At 44.3% G+C, this 12,413-nt stretch overlaps 1 long non-coding RNA gene across 1 annotated transcript in view; it reads right to left on the bottom strand.

Moving 5' to 3' along the window:
• LOC311603112 overlaps positions 1-812 on the bottom strand; it is a 48,443-nt gene extending 47,631 nt beyond the window's left edge. Inside the window, exon 1 of the long non-coding RNA XR_014780953.1 lies at positions 694-812. This is a non-coding gene — a long non-coding RNA (uncharacterized lncRNA). The remainder of the gene's footprint in view (positions 1-693) is intronic.
• Positions 813-12,413: the final 11,601 nt, after the last annotated feature.

The raw sequence follows: 12,413 nt of genomic DNA, 5'->3' as shown, positions 1-12,413 counted from the left end.
TTGGTCAAGCCTACCCCAGTCCCTGGTACCAAAAGCACAACACGCACCAAACAAAAAAGGTCAGAGGTCTTATTACATCTTGTTCAGTCTTTGCCTAACAGGCTCCTGCCTCCCACCATGCAGGAGGGTGTACAATCTCCAAGAGGGATGGCATCTCCAAGAGGGAGAAAAGCCCTCATATCAGAAAGGAAAATAATGTCCCAGGGATGTACTCAGAGACGGAATTGGCACCCTGCCACTGAGGTCAAAATACTGGGATAATCTGAAATGAGCTCATTAAAATTTGATGGACTATACAAAAAATGTGGTACTACAAATTTGGGGAAATAATTAAGACAGTACTGGCATCCATATAACCACCAGAGTCAGGGAACATCTCAGTGGCAGCACCCTTTCCTAGCCTGAGCTTTTTGCCTTTTTTTTGAAATAGCAACTCACCACGTTTGATATGGGAGGGTGGGCAAAATTTCTTCAAGCTGTGACCATTGCTCAGAGACATGAACTTTATCAATTTATAAGTAAAGAACAGTAATAAAACACTTCAACAGCTATTCTAATTTTCCAACCCTTTACCCTGACAGGCTCATTCATCTCTCTTCTTACAGCAGATACAATAATAAATGGTCTGAAATAGAAGCAACGGCTCTTTAGAAACTGTGGCTTGAGCCTTTCTCTGTGGACAGCAACACAAACCTCAAAAGACTCTCTGTCCTCCTGATCCCCTCACCCTGGGATTCTAGGGGCATTCTTGGCCTCTGATGCACCCAGGACCTGACCTTAGATCATTTTGGCAGGATTCGGGTTCTGGAATCTGTGTGTTTCCATGACAACTGTGCACAGTTATAGAATCTGCCTCTTCAGGCAGCATTTTATGGATTCTTTCTAGAGGAACTGGGTAGCAGGGAAAGAGGGGGTGGGGATAGAGAAAGGGAGAAGAGGGGCAGGTGAGAAAATCAGAATTGAGAGAAGGGAAATTAGTGTTGGGAGAAAAGTCACTGGATAGGGAACTAGCAGACCGTGCAGCCTACGGATGTAAACGTTATACTGCTCAGTTTCTGGAAGACAGTGGAATCTTTCTACTGTGATTTTCATTTTTCTCTCTCCCTCCCTCCATTCCTCTCTCCTCCTCAACCCTGAAATTCCCAGCACCACTCTAGCTTTTCTCAATATATTTCATCTTTCCTTTGGGAATTTCTATCAAGCAGCACTCTGGCGACTTCTCCCTTTCCTTTTGAACATTTAATATACAAAAGAGAGTAGGGGGTCAGCTTCCAGCAGCGAAGCCACTAATCATTACAATACTCAAACTGTAGACTCCTGGTGTATGAAAAATTGATTTTTCTTTACCATGGTCAAGAGTATAAGGGGTACACCCAGGGCCGCACTATGAAGGGGAGTACAGCTAGCAACCATACCACAACCTTCCAACAATTTTTACAAAACTAATGAGGCTGCGATGCTCTTCAAGATGCTACAGAGATAGCATATGGGTGTGCGTACACACACACACACACACACACACACACACACACACACACACACACACACACACCATGACACACAGCTCATTGTCTAAATAGTCTCCCCATCACTCTCCCAACCTTTAATTTACTGGGAGTGACACCACATTGCTTCAGATTGCTTCATTTTTACTTATAAGCAGTTACTTCACAAACAGTTTAAAGATTACAATAAAATACTGCTCAGCTCTAGAGACTCAGTTACAGCTCTTCTGAGGGAAGGTCAGAAAGGTAGGGGGTGGAAAGCAATAGCATCCTTTTCTTCAGAAAACTCTATGCTAATGGAGATGAGGTTTAAAAAAAATGCACCCTTTATTTCCTAATGATTACTATTCTCTGAGTCTTTAAATGTCCAAAGAAACAGAATTTTTCCAGTGCACTTAATATTTTGTTTTTATAGAGAAATCTGAGTGTGTGTAATGATAATAAAAGCAAAAGAGTAAGACCAATTTTTTTGGTTGCTTTATGCTTTACCCCTCTGTTTTGCTTAGCCACCCTCAAAATGTTGGAATAAAGGTAAAGGAGAAAGGGGGTAGGAGAGGATGAATGCGAGCTGCCTTCCCCTCCTAAAAAATCATCTATAAAACACAGAGGATAGTAAAACGAGAGCATGCAGCACTTGCCCAGTGGCAGTAGAGCTCTGACACATCTATGCCAGTGTTGAACCTGACAATTGTGAAGAGAGAGAGAGTTATCTTAAAGGTGCACTATGGACAGCCCTGGGGGTTTCCAAGTGGGAAATTTGGTGGACAAGATAGGCGGGTCTACGGGAGCAGAACAAGTTAGTCACGAGGACTCCTGAAACTAAGACATGATTTCACGGTCTTAACAAGGCAGGATTGCAAGATGATTGTTAACTTTGAAACAAAGGCGTGGCTGCCATCCCTGGATCAGGCCGTACAGAACCATTTGTAGTCAGGGTTACAGGTGGGGCATAGCCCAGTCCTTGAGAAACAGGGGTTTAATCATAAACAGGAATGAACCCAGCTTGTCTTTAATATAAGATGGCTTTTAAGCCTAAGACGGAGGCAGGCTGGGTCTTCACCAGCCTAGTCTCATCTGAGATGACAGCTACCAGGGCCACCTCCTCTGGGGTCTTGGCTTGCTTGAGCCAGCACCCTGAGAATGTCGTGGGCGGGGGCGGAGGGGAGGCAGGACCTGGCTGCAAGGTAACAATTCAGGATTTTTCACTTCTCGCCTGTGGGTTGTGGTTCTTTTATCTGCTTTATCTATGGAGCCAAATGAATTCCTGTAAAGACTTGATAGCAGTTGTCTTCCCATGTAAATCTTCCCCTGATCCTATTTACCAAAGTTTACAGTTCAGAGTGCTGGGTGCTCAATCATGTTTTTACAAGCATCACTAAATGCTGACTTCAGAAAGTGGTTATGTTGCCAAGAGGGCTCCCCAGGAAGGAATGAGTGCAGCCTAGTGGGTAGGTAGCATTTCCTCCTCTCTTCCACAGGCTGCATCTGCTCTTTCCGATGCCCTGGGGGAATCTTCTAGCATCTCTGCTGGCCTAATTCTTCACTGGATAGAGAAATGGAGAGACAGCCAGAAGTCTAAAGCATGTCCCAGTCTCGACCTGGCTAGCCAGGTGAGTTCGGCAAGTTTTTCAAGTGTCTCTGCCGTGGTTTTCACAGCTGTGCAGTAGCCTGCCTCTTCTACACAGCAATGAGAAAAGAACATGATATAACTGGGTAGAAAAGGTGGATGGATGCTGCACAAAGAGCCCTTAAGTACAAAGATGAAGATAGGCAGATAGCTGGAGCCAGGTAAGAAATGTCTTGAATCTCCCAGATTCTTCTCAGTCCTTACCTGTAACAAGGGCAGAAATTATACACAAGGTGCCAAGATTCTTCATAAGGAGTTTAGTTCTTTAGATTAAAAAGAACTAAGGGGCAGGGGGCTGGAGAGATGGCTCAGAGGTTAAGAGCACTGTCTGCTCTTCCAGAGGTCCTGAGTTCAATTCCTGGCAACTGCAGGGTGACTCGAAATCATCTGATACCCTCTTCTGGCCTGCAGTATACAGATGTACATCCAGATAGAACTCTCATATACATAAAATAATAAATTTAAAACACAAATAAGCAAATAAATACTACAGTAGTGGGTGGCCAGGCAGGTAAAAGTGCTTGCCATCAAGCCTGAGAACCTGAGTTCAGTCTCCAAGAACCGTATGTCTGAAGGCAAGAACCAGCTCCCAGAAGTTGTCCTACTACTCCACATACATGCTTTTTTAAAAAATTAAGTTCTAAGCAGCCAGGTGATGGTGGTGCATGCCTTTAATCCCAGCACTCTGGAGACAAAGGCAGGTGGATCTCTGTGAGCTCAAGGCCTGGTCTACAGATTGATTTCCAGGACAGCAAGGGTTACACAGAGAAACCCTGTCTCAGAAATAAATAAGTAAATAAATAAAGCAAGCACTATACAGTCCTGGGTGCCATCTCCCGGTTGCAATCTCTGAACCTGTCTTACAGCTCCAATCCTTCCATATGTCCAAATCCCCCTGGCTTTGCACAAGGCCCTATCTCTGTTTTGGCTAAAGTTGCCCCAAGGAAATCCCAGGTACCTCGTAGTGTGAGGTTGCTAGAATTATTTTCTCATGGGGCCCAATTCTTAGAATCATGCCAAATGGTATCTCCATCCAATCGTTTTGCTATGAAAGCGGAGGCCCATTAAGAGGAGACAGCCAGCCTTGGGCAGAGTTCAGCATGCTTTTTCTTGGGTCTCTTACCCTGCCCTTGCTTTCAGAGATGATGGCATAGTCTGTTCTAGATGTCATTTTTAGGCCTTTCCCTGGAAGTAAGTTGTTTCATGCAGGCAATTATGTATAAGGCACAGTATACAACTTGGATACTTGAATATTTTACCAGGTCTTTGGGTTTGGGTTCAAGCTGCTGAATATGACTTCAGAATTATCTGACCCCCAAACAGATGATGCCTAAGTCTTGGTTGTTAAATCTGGAACATACGGAGAACCAGAAAAGCACCCACTGATATGACATTGAAAGACCACACGGATTATGTAAAGTAAAATGCAAATATACCAATGAATGCTAACTCATTAATGATCTTGACTAGTCTTTAATTTTTAAAGTGTGTGTGTGTGTGTGTGTGTGTGTGTGTGTGTGTGTGTGTGTGTGTGTGTGTACATGTGTAGGGGTTTCTGGAATAGAGGCAAACATTTTTAGTCACTGAGCTACCTCGCCAGCCCCTTTGCTAGTCTGTACCATCTTACACAATCAAGCCTTGAGACCTGTCATAGTTTAGACAGTGTAGTCCTAGTGGCCCATCTGGATAGCTCTGCCACTCAAAACTGTCCTGACACTGGAAGAAAGACCTTGTTTTCTCCTTCCCCAGATAGTTCTGCCATGAAGGTCCACACCTTACTCAGAATCACTACACATTCCTTTACTCTTCCTCCAAAATCCACAGCCATTGGTACAAATGCTTCATTGAGACAAAATACATACTACGTATGGTGACATCATGAAAACAGAAGTCAGCCTGTCATAGTCCCCTGACTGGTTGAGGCAGCTCAGTGGCTGAGCCTAGGCAAGCCAACCTGCAGCCAAGAGTTCACTCTGACTTCAAGACTTGATGTTTATTCTTTGGGTTTCTGCAATTATTAAATCCATGTCTGAGTGGTCTAAAAAGAAAAAAAAATCAAGCCTTTATGGGTGGTACATGGGAAGGAAATAATTAACTAAGGTGTACTAGCTATATTGGGGCCATGGTAGAGCAGTGGACACGTTGCTATGTGGATATACATAACAATGACCTCGGTCTAATTTTGATTTGGGGGAGAATGTATGTGACTCACCAAGGATAACAAAATTGATCAAAATGGTGAAAGTAAGGGGGTAGGAAGTAGGTGGAGCAGAGAGTGGGAAGAGGACACTATGGAAATGGATAAGGAACCCAGCAAGGGCCATTGGGCCATCCGAAAGGCGAGACTAAGAGACTGAACGAGCTTGAAGGGCTGACCTGTAGTTTACTCCACTTTCATGACACTTCCTGTTCATTTATCCTGTAAACAATTAGTGAATGCCTACTACATCCAAGCCAGCGCATCTGCTGGTGCACAGTGGCCATCAGGGTGAGAAACAGCATTCTGTTTTCCACAGGCCCAGAGCAACAGGCATGCACAGAATCCTGCCCCTTTAATGCAAAGTAGATAGGGATGCTGGCTGCAAAGCACACAGACAAAGCTCTGTGGCCAGTGCAGGGAAAGCAGACAGGTTTGGAAGATGAGGATTTAGGAAGGCTTCCTGAAGTAGATCATAAAGAACTGTGGCTGCCTTTTAGATAAGGAGAAAAGAGAAACAAAGTCTGAGTGGGGAGACAGGACAGATGACAGTGCAAATCGAGGAACGTACAGAGCACTCATGAGGAAGAGAGTGGTTTTATTTTTAAAAGAATAAAGGAGTGTGAAGGTTGTGGAGCTGTAGTTGTGTTCTCTTTTGTTTTGTTTTTCCAGGCAGGGTCTCTCTGGGTAGCCCTGGCTGTCCTGGACTAGCTTTGTAGACCAGGCTGGCCTCCAACTCATAGAAATCTGCCTGCCTCTGCCTTCCTCAGTGGTGGGATTACAGGCATATGTCTCCATGCCAGGTTGGCACTCTACCTTAAAACAGCGCACCATAGTACATTAGATATGCTAAGACTAAAAACAAAAGCAAATAAACCTGTAAAATGGCAAGCCACAGGCAATATTTCTGATCACTCCCCTCCCCTTTTTTAGAATTATTTTTATTTTTTGTGTATGTGTGTTTTGCCTGCATGTATGTCACAATAACCTGTGAGCTGCCATGTGGGTGCTGGGAACGGAACCCTGGTCGTCTGGAAAAGCAGCCAGTGCTATTAGCTGCTGAGCCACCTCTCCAGGCCCTGTTTGCTGACCTTTTGAAGCAGACCCATCTGAAAGCCCGAGGAAAGAGGTACATCCTCCCCAAACACACAGGACACCAAGGGAATCCAAACACAAAGTCCTTTCTTTTGCCCCTAGTTCATTAGTTTCCCGTACTCTGTTTCTGGCTGGCTGTCAGAACACTAGGGCTTACTTACTTTGGGTCCTTCCTTAACAAAGTCTCCTGACATGGAAATCTTGCATACACTTTTTCTGTTAATCTAGATTTTGCTATATAGAACCTTCAGTGAGAAGAAGAAAAGAAAAATTTCCTCCCCTACAAAAGAAAAAGAAAAATACAAAGTCTAAAATGTAGCATAGGCGGGGCCCGTGGCACAGGCCTACGATCCCAGCTAGCAGATGTGAAGTATTTTGTTCAGCCAGACAGTGTCAGGCCTTGATGCTTGGCCTTACCCCAGACTAACAGGAAGCAGAGGCAAGCGGATCTCTGTGAGTTCTAGGCCAGCCTGGTCTACAAAGAGTACAGGACAGCCAAGGGTACACAGAGAAACCCTGTTTCAGTGGGGGGAAAAAAGTAACATGGGCTCAATTTCTGCAGAAACCCAAACAGACCTGGTAACAGTAATGACAGCAATCAAGTTCTTTTGGGGACCAGAATACCAAATGAACCTGATTTAAAAAAAAAAAAAACCTACCTTCCAGACTGGTTTGAACATTCATTCAGTAGGGTAAACACACACACACACACACACACACACACACACACACACACACACACACACACAAACACACACACGGCTATTTAAATATCAGAGTCTAGCTCACAGGAAATGCTTCGTGATCATGGTGAATGGAAGTGCTAATGAGGGCAGTCACGTGACTGGGGCCGAGCTTCAGAAGTGCCTAACCAGGGCAGTTGAGAAAGAAGGCAGATCTATTCCTTGAAAGCTTAGTTCTCTTAGCCTATGGTTCTATTGGGGGCAGGGGGTAGAACTTTAGGGAGAAAAGGTCTCTGGGGAACATCCCTGAAATGGCTACTGGGGCCCCTGACTCCTCCTATTTCTCCCTTAACTTCCCAGCTACCAATATGTGAAGTATTTTGTTCAGCCAGGCAGTGTCAGGCCCTGATGCTTGGCCTTACCACAGACTAACAGAAACAAACAACCAACATCTTTTTTTTCCAAGACAGGGTTTTTTTTCTGTGTAGCCTGGCTGTCCTGACTCACTCTGTAGACCAGGCTGCCCTCCAACTCACAGAGATCCAACTATCTCTGCCTCTCCAGTGCCAGGATTAAAGGCATGCACCACCAGCAGCTAACAAGCAACTACCATCTTAAGCCTCCAAAACTATGAGCCAAAATGTATCTTTCTGCCTTAAGAGTGGATTATCTCAGGTATTTTTGACATCATAATGAAAAAGTGACTAACATAAGTAGTGGTTAACTGGAAAATATTTAGTTTTCTAAGGTTTGCGAATTTCTTAACACAGATAAGCCAACATAGAAAGGTTTTGATATGGCAACTCAGGGGTGTCTCTGCAAACAACAGCATCTTTCTTAGCTCTTGGGGAGCTTGGCTTGGGGACCCAGGGTCCTGAAAACCTCAACCACCGTCAAAGTCATTCCAATCAGCTCTCCCTGTCTAGACATTTTGAAGAATGAAATTCATGGGAGGAAGAATGACTTAGAGAGACGTTCATTATCGATTCATAGGCAGGGCTTTGAGAAAGAGAGCGAGGGCTCCTATACAGCAGGAGAGAGAGAACAGAGGCATCCCAGATGATAGGGTACCATTGAGCCACGGGGTCTAAAAGCTTTTAGTACCATATAGAGGAAACTGGGGTGAGATCTGAGAAAAGAAAGGAACAGAGGGCCCCATTGGGCCAACCTCATGGTGTCCAGGTGCCTCCTCCTCAGTTCAGCCATGTGCTTACCTGTGGCCTCAAGGAGAGGTGTTCGCCTAAGAAATACAAAGCAGCAGGAAGCAGAACTCACTTCTGGCTCCCAGCCTTCAGCAAGGACATCCTCAGAACTGCTGCATGGAGTTCTGGCCCCAACTGTCCACTTTCTCTTATTCTCATAATTTGATATTTTTAGCTAGTGACTGAAGGGCCCCATGTTGAGATGGCATAAGAAATCTCTATAGATAGGATGCCGAGAGAGCAGAGGGGGATGTAGGCAGAACATGTCTATTCTGCCAGCAGCTGCAGTAACAGGCCAGCACCTACCCTAAGCACCTACCCTGGTGTTAACTATTCAACCACATAAAAGTGCAAGCAGAGCGAGAGGGAAAGGTGACCAGCTGACTCAAAGGAGTCTGTTCATTTGTGGCATTTCCAGAGGGTCATGTGAGAATTTGTGACAATTCCATGACCATCAGACGAGGCTCTCTGAATTAAACTTAAGTATCTCAATGAAAAACAGAATAACATGTTTACCGAGGTGCCTAGCTAGCAAATCTCTGTGCTTCCTTAGAGAGACAAAGACAAAGCGTACAGCCACTCCTGTTCAAACACCGCCAATAACCTAATTGCTTTAATCTCACTGTGGATCCACAAACGATCATCTTAAATGTGTGGGACTCCAACGTTCATTAATTTAAACCTGGTGTTTTCATTTGGACATTTGCTTTTAATCAACCTCGATAAAGAGCTTGATTACCTTGTGTATTAATAATAATAATCAATTTGCTAATGACTTCTTTTCCCTCTAAGCTGCAGGATTAAGCACCCCCATTTAATCACTCTCATTAGCATTTTCTTCACTGGAGAAAGGAAGTAAAACGCGAATGCGAGAGCTCCTTTTCCATGTACATCCACACCAGCTTGTCAACACATCTTCCTTCTCTCTCCTAGGTTTCTTGCTTTAATCCCCAGGCTAGAAAGCCACTTACTGTACTCTCCAAATACACTGGACCTGAAGTCAGATAGTCACCAGGAAGCGGGGTAGGGGTGAAGGGAGGAGGGGGCTACACACCTGCAACACCAGCTCTTGAGAAGTGGTGGGAGGGGTTTGTGGGGTAGTTTATAACAGGTTTGTGGCCAGTGTGGGCCGCAGAAAACTGTCTCATAACACAAAAAGCAGGACAGTGGAGATGGCTTGGCTGGTAAAGTGTTTGCAATGCAGGCATGAGGACCTGAGTTCAATGCCCAGAGCCACATAAAGAAGCCAGATGTGATAGCACACTCTTGTAACCAGTGCTAAGGACATGATAGCACAAGCTTGTAATCCCAGTGCTAAGGATGTGATAGGCACACACTTGTAATCCCAGTGCTAAGGACATGAGAGCACACACTTGTAACCCCAGTGCTAAGCATATGATAGCACACACTTGTAACCCCAGTGCTAAGGACACGGAAACAAGCTTGCTGGCCTGGGTCTAAGCTTGTCTGCTTGGTGAGTTCCAGGGTACTGATGCACCCTGTCTCAATGAACAAGGTGGACAGCACCCGAGGAATGATGCCCAAGGTTCTCCTATGGCTTTTATACATACACAGAGACATGTGCACATGTACTACACACACACATGTATGCACAAACAGAGAGAGTACAAGCTCCACATGCATCTCATTTAAAATCCTACAGGGCTTGATACCGTCAGGTAAGGAAACTAAGGCAGAGTGGCAGGAGTGAACAGCATCTTGTGGGTACCCGGGTTGTTCAGAGAAGCATACATTTAGAGGAACCAGGTAAATAAATGGCTATGTGTAGACCTGTGAATCAGTTTGCACAGACATGTCATTTACTGACACGAACAATCTGCTGAAAGGGTTTGTTGGCTCATTTTTATTCCCTGTGATCCTTGAAAAGTCAGGAGACACTTAGATCCTTATGTCAGGAGGGTGACATTTATTTTTAGGATCAGATTAACTGAGACATGATTCTACCATAAAATTCACATTTTTTAGAGTGTATATAATTTGATGAGTTTTAGCGTATTCACCATTCTATATCTCACCACTGTGCAATTCCAAAACATTTTCATCACTCCAAAAAGAAACCCCATGGCACACTCTCTACTTCCTCCTTCCTCATCCCCTGGCATCCACTAGCCTGCTTTCTATAGAGAGAGACTTGCCTACCTTAAACATTATTGTGGACGGTGAGTTCACATAGACCTTTCAGGACTAGGTTCCTTCCCTAAACATAATGTATTCAATATTTATTGCCCACGGGTACTCTACTTCACAGATACACCACACACTGCTTTTACAGTCATCAGTTGATGGGCACATGGATTGTTTCTTGTTTTTAACTCTTATGTACATTGTTGACATAAATATGCGTGCATAAGCCAGTACCTAGTTTTATGTTTAATAAATAAGATATAAGGCAATAAGATAATAAGGTACCAGATGCCAGATATTAGAATATATGAGCTTTATTAAATGAGCAGGAGGGAGAAGGAAAGGGGGAGGGGTACCCCAGAGAGAGAGAGAGACAGACAGACAGACAGACAGACAGACAAAGACAGAGAAAGAGAGAAAGGACATAAGGGAGTAAGAGAGAAAGAGCCATGAGGAGAGGCTGTCCTTTTATATATTGGGCAGAGCCACACCCCCATGGCAGGTAAGCAATGACATCACAGGTAGGCGGACTGAAGCAGGATCTTAACACCCAGGTCTTTAGGCATTCAGATTTCTACTGCACTACACTCCCCACCAGCTGGATGAGCCTACGATAAACAGTACATCTTCCTGAAGGAAATGGGTTTACACTCTTTCTCTGGTCATCCTGACTCAGAGCTCTCACAGGCCTAGATCACATATCTTGCTTTACTGTTCTTGGAACTGCTCTTCATGGAAGCAATTCTATATACAAGAGCCCTGACTAGCACTCAAGTTTGGCATCTCCTTCCTACAGTATCAGCTCCACTCATTCATATTTTTTTCCTAGTATCTGTATTGGAAACCTTTTTTTCTTTTTTCTTTTCTTTCTTTCTTCTTCTTCTTCTTGAGACAGGGTTTCTCTTGTAGTCTTGTGCTGTCCTGGACCCACTATGTAGACCAACCAGACTGGCCTCGAACTCACAACGATCTGCCTGCCTCTGCCTCCGGGAATGCTGGGATTAAAGGTGTGCACCACCACCCCTGACTCCTGGAAGCCCTTTCTTTAGCCTACTCCTTTACTCTATTCATTCACTACCCACTAGAAATCACTTGGTACATGTTTCTGGCATCTTACACCTCCCTTATGCATCCACAAACAATGTTGAATTCTGAGACATGCCTAGGCATAGTACTGGGCACCAAAGATACCAATATAATTGGAAAAGTCTATAGTCTTTAGTGCAGCGGTAAACACACACGTTCATAGGGAGTAAAAAGGCAGTATCTATGCAAAAGTGAAGTATGTGCCCAATCCTATGGTGACTTGGACTACTTTTTTTTTTTTCTGAACTATGGATGAAGTTGATGAACATATTTTAAACTGTGATTTTTGATAATAAATGTTGAAGCTGGGGATTTTTTTTTACACAAAGATTACAGGAAAAGAAAGAGGAGAGAGACATAAGTAAATACTATTCACTCTACCCCACCCCAACCCCACCCCCAGCAGTTTCTGAGACTGGAGAAGGAGAAAACCTCCCTGATAACCCTGGATAGCCAAGTCTGCAAGCCAGCATTATCAGAATTACCATGACAATGACCCTAGGGCCTTTCCTCAGATAAAGTCTGCAAGCACACAGCTGGCTTTGGCCACATCCAACTACATGCCCTTGAGGTTTGTGGGCTATTAAAAAAAATCAAGGAGAGGAAAGAAAGGAGGAGGAGGAGGAGGGAGGGAGGGAGGGAGGGAGGGTACACAACAAAGGAAGAAACCAAGGAAGTCTGCACAACTTGGATTACACCACTCAAACGCTCAAACCCAAAGAGCTCACTGGGCATCTGGCTTTATTTTTCTTTTGAAAGGGTTGAGGAGAGACCATCAGGTCCCTAATTCACACTGCAGTTCTTGTGTGCTTTTCGGGTGGATACACTAAAATCTAGAAAATGGAGAGACTAGAAACTCATCACTTATGGATA

This window comes from Acomys minous, assembly GCF_964271855.1.
Source record: "Acomys minous genome assembly, chromosome: 8".
NCBI lineage: Eukaryota > Metazoa > Chordata > Mammalia > Rodentia > Muridae > Acomys > Acomys minous.
The sequence above is the reverse complement of the archived record's forward strand: the minus strand, read 5'-3'. Positions and strand labels throughout refer to the sequence as shown.